The sequence below is a fragment of the Equus quagga genome, chromosome 17, assembly GCF_021613505.1.
Source record: "Equus quagga isolate Etosha38 chromosome 17, UCLA_HA_Equagga_1.0, whole genome shotgun sequence".
Classification (NCBI taxonomy): domain Eukaryota; kingdom Metazoa; phylum Chordata; class Mammalia; order Perissodactyla; family Equidae; genus Equus; species Equus quagga.
The window spans coordinates 3,240,337-3,244,913 of NC_060283.1; the positions used below are offsets into that span (position 1 = coordinate 3,240,337).

The 4,577-nt window shown below is 56.8% G+C and overlaps 1 long non-coding RNA gene across 1 annotated transcript; it reads right to left on the reverse strand.

The window, feature by feature from the left end:
• Positions 1 to 1,028: 1,028 nt before the first annotated feature.
• On the reverse strand, positions 1,029 to 4,577 carry LOC124229555 (uncharacterized). The gene is made up of 3 exons (XR_006885899.1): positions 4,565 to 4,577; positions 3,792 to 3,863; positions 1,029 to 2,426 (listed from the first exon to the last, which is right to left on the reverse strand). It is a non-coding gene; the product is annotated as an uncharacterized LOC124229555 (long non-coding RNA).

Genomic DNA, 4,577 nt, shown 5'->3' on the forward strand with positions numbered 1-4,577 from the left:
AACATCTGGCCCCAAATATTTCCAGCTCCCAGGGGCTGGGGAGACAGCAGCCACTGGTGTGGGGTCCTGGACTGCAGAGAGGACCGCAGGACACAGGCAAGCGGGGTGTCGAGAAGGACCCGACAAGATCAGAAAGAGAGAAGTGGCTGCAGCAGAGACTCAGGGCTCCAGGCCTGTCCCTCAATGACCTGTGGTGGCCAAGGGTGACACCCAGCTCCTGCAAGTGGGAAGAAGGCACTACCCTGGAGCGTCTCTGATCTGTGGTGTCCTCCCGTTTCTCCCAGGGACAATGAGAGCAGCTCTTCCAGAAGCGTCAAAGGTCCTGCTCTGCCACATGGTCTGTGAGTAGCGTACAGGGAGAGGCCCGCCCACCGCCACAGAAACCGGGGAGCCGGGTCTGTGGCCAGCACAAGGACCCTCTGCCACCGTCTTGGGGGCTCAAAAGCAGAAACCTGTGTGACTGGGAGTGGACAAGCACTCGGCTGGGTGATCCGGGTTTGTTTATTGAAGCTGTCTGTCCCTTGGTGTCCCCGCCAGCCTCCCCACAGCCCACGTTCACTGGCTGCTTCTCAGCAAACCCGGCCAGTGGCGGGCCCGTGGTGGGTCCAGGAGCCTGGGCACGAGGCCTCCAAGGCCGCCAGCTCCTCTGCTCTGCACCACGGCTTCCCAGGGACCTTAACTTACCCATACGCCCCAATGGAAGATGCTTCCTCCAGCCCCACTGCAACCACCTCAGGATTTATTGTGAAAGTTGTAATTCAGAAAGGATTATTAAACATAACGCTTTTTATTTTGCTTGGAATCTTTGTCCGAAAAACTGACAATTCAAGAGAGCAAATACATTTCACCTCCTAAAACACACCTTTGCAGGAGCCTGCCTCTTTCCAAGGGGCTCCAGTTGGTCCAGAGCTGATACGTGGAGGGGGCTGCCCCACGAGGTCAGGGAGCAGCGGGGCGCGGACGGGAGAGCGGGAGAGCCGCCTCTGTCTCGAACAGAGTGACCAAGCACCAAGCGAATCAGCAGCAAGTGGATCAAAACAAGTTTATTTCAGATATTTAATTAAAAAAATCATACCTATGAGGTGGTACAGAAATTTAGATAGAATAATTGCATATAAACCCGACCTAATTGTGGTGAAGGAAGGATTATGCAGAAATGCACTTCAGGAAAGAAAACTCATCCTCACAGTCATTACCGTCCCGGACACCCGAGACGCCATCGACTTCCGGAAAGACACCACCCGTGTGGCGCGCGCGGACCGGGCCTCCCACTCTCTCGGGGAGACACGCTCCGGCCCAGCGTCCATGGAGAGCGGCCGCCCGGGGCATCTCGGGCCAGGGCACCCACTCTTGTTCACTTTGTATTTTTAGCCAAGTCAATCAGTCAAATTTTACTGTCATTTAACACGATATTTTGGCAGAAAGTGGATGACTCCCTTGATGGGAAGGATGCTTCTGGCAGTTTACAAAAGAGCAGGCCCCTGCCTTCCCACAGCGAAGGGGCCCTGTGCCGGCACAACAGACACAGGCCCGGCGGCCCGGGGCCTGCAGACGTGTTCGAGGGATGACCAGACATCAGCCAAGCGCACACGAGCCGAGGCCTGCAGACCCGGAGCCGTTCAGGTGGGCCCGCGGCAGGAGACGAGCGGAGGGGCAGACTTTAAGGGACCAGGTGACACTGTGCCACGGGGGCAGGAGGAGAGGTGGCTGGGGTGTTAGGGGAGATGACAAACAAGGCGGGACGAGAAGTGAGATGGGGTCTTTGCTACTATCATCAAACACCGTGGGATTTCACAGTACGAAAGGCCTCGCCGCCTGACATTAAAGCTACTGCACTTTCTCACGTTTTCCTGGACTCCAACTTCCTATCAGGTCCTTCCCTCTTCCTCCCAACGCGGAGACTCCCTTACAAAAATGGCAACCCGGCCTGACCCCACAGGGCCGCTGTCGGGCGGCAGACGATGGAGTGAAGGATCTCCCGCGTTTGCCACGAGGGGTCCTGACTGCTGACAACGGGGACAAGGACGACACGCCCTCAGGAGGACTCAAGGTCCCTGAAGCGGCTCCAAATGACAGTCAATTTAGCAAAAAAAGAAAATACCTTCAACGCATAAAACAATTACCAGAGTCCTCCTAAGGAAGATGACTACAATATATTAGCAAATTCTGTGGCATAAACATTTCAAAAGCATCAGCAAAAGTATTAAATATAAAAGCAACATGGCTCCTCCCCGACCCTGCACACCCAGCCGGAGGCAGGCCTGGTCTGCCGCGAGAAGCCGGCTGCGCTCACTGCCGCAGCTCCACGTAGTTGGCCGGGAACAGCCCGTACCTGCCCTTGCACAGCCCGCGCCACCAGCCGTCGTCGATCATCTCAATGTTGGTGATGATGTCGTCGGGGTCGAAGGAGATTTCGTCGTCGCCCGCTAGGGAAGAGAACAAAGACAGCGACGGTGAAATCCGACATTTCCTGGTCTGCTGGTCAGGGCAGGGCCCGTTAGGAACCAGCGCCCTACGCAGGCACTCCTGGAGCTGGCGGCCTCCCGCTGGGGCCCAGAGCGAAGGCCTCACTGTCTCCATCACCCAGCGACGGCCTGCATCTGCACACACGACCCGGGCGGCCACATGGGTGCAGCAGAGCCCTCCAAACGAGACGCAGCCCGAACCACTTGGGACCCTTCAGGAGGGGGTCCCAGGCGGGCACTCGCTTTCTCCCACTTCCCCTCCCGCGACGGAAGGAGAAGCCTGCCCCCACATTCCCGGGGGTGTGGAGGTGGCCAAGTGGTTGGGGCAAGAAAGTAAATGTTCGAGGCTCCTGAAAGCCAGGCTTCTGGCGCTGGGGAGGGACCTACAGTATGAAAAGGGAGCCGGGAAGAAGTGACGGGCTGCAAAGGGAGGTACCAAGATACACTCACACAGTTTAAAAATGACACAGACACGGGAGTTTCAGAATGCACACACAGGGAAACAAACGTAGGGGTCTACACGTGTAAATGGGAGGAGGGACAGCTCTTCCCATGGCAGAACGCCAACACCACAACACGATGAGAAGGAAGGATGGAAACAGCCCCACTCCACCGGGGCTGGTGTCCACGGGGCTGCAGCTGGAAGTCTGACGGTGAACAGGGCCTGGGGGATCCACAAACACATCAGCCACAGAGGGAGAAACGGTGACTGCACTGGAGAATGTGGCTGGCTGGTGGCTGGCGCCAATGGGCCTGCTGATGGCGGTCAGCACCACAGCACGCGACAGAGGGACAGACTGTGTGCCCTGATGCGGGGCAGGGTCAAGAGCATGCAGCGCTTCTGTGGCCTCAGCTGGGCTGGGGTCACCCCAGAACGAAAGACGCCGAGAACTGGAAGGGCAGGTGGAGGCTGTGGGGCTGCTCCAGATCGGAGGGGACAGAGAGGAATGACAGGGAAACGCAAGGAACCGGCCCCGACAGGACCAGAGTTCTGGGGACGGCTGGTCAACGTGACCCGTCAGCAGTTTCAGTGGGGACTCTCTCACTGGGAGGGTGGACTGTGCTTATGGGGGCGGTGTGTGTAGAGATATGCGTGCGTGTGTGTGTGCACGCATGTATGTAGACAAGGAGAGATGGAAGCTGGATGAGGGAGATATGGGAGTAACTTTCTGTAACTTTGAAATCATTTCAAAACAAATTACTTTTAAAAGCCATAATAACACTCTAAAAGTCAGATCTTTAAGAGAGGAGTCCTGGACAACGCTCCTGAAGCACAACGTGTCCACTGCCCCCCGTCCCCCGTCTGCAGCACGCTGCGCCTCTCACCAGCCTGGTAGTCGTAGAGGGCGATGGCTGTGATCCCAAGATCGTTCTCATACTCGTCATAGGTGCCTTCCTCTGCAATAAACCAAGACGAGATCTGAGCGATAACCCACGTCCCGTAAACGTACTTGGCCGTGTTCCTTTTCGGTCCGACAGCCCCTCCAAGGCTGGGGCGCTGAGGGCTACTCGGGAAGACAAACTGTGGGACGTCTCCCCCTCCGTCAAGAAAAGGACTCCAGCTTCTAAGGGGCAAATCCACCCCGTCCCAACTCTAACTGGTTGGGGATAGTGACAGTTTTCAAAGGATAATTTTTAAACCTGTAAACTTTAACTTCAGGAGAGCACATATCACAAGCCAACGGCCAGCAGGAGACAGGGCTCCCAGACGCCCCACGGCACCCTGGGGAGAAGGGGAGCTTCACGTGGGGACACTCTCTCATACTGCTGCTCACGTGACTCCAGCTGGGAGCAGGGAATTGTGTTCAATCTGCTCAAATAGATTAAAGGAAACCTCGTCTTTAAAAATAAGAGACTGATTTTACTGTTCGTTCAAGTGCAGTATCTATAAAATTCCCAGATCCCCACACAAGCAGGGATCTTCCGGGAACCCCCACGGGAGGCTGTGCCAACCCCCTGGGGTCTAGAGCCTGTCCCAGGGGAGACGAAGACCCTGGAGGCACAGCGGGGGGCAGGTCAGTCATCGGAGAAGGCGACTTTCACAGGGCAACTTGACAGGGCACCCTCTGCCCGGGGAACACCACAGGGGCCCCCCGCACCTGCAGGATAGTG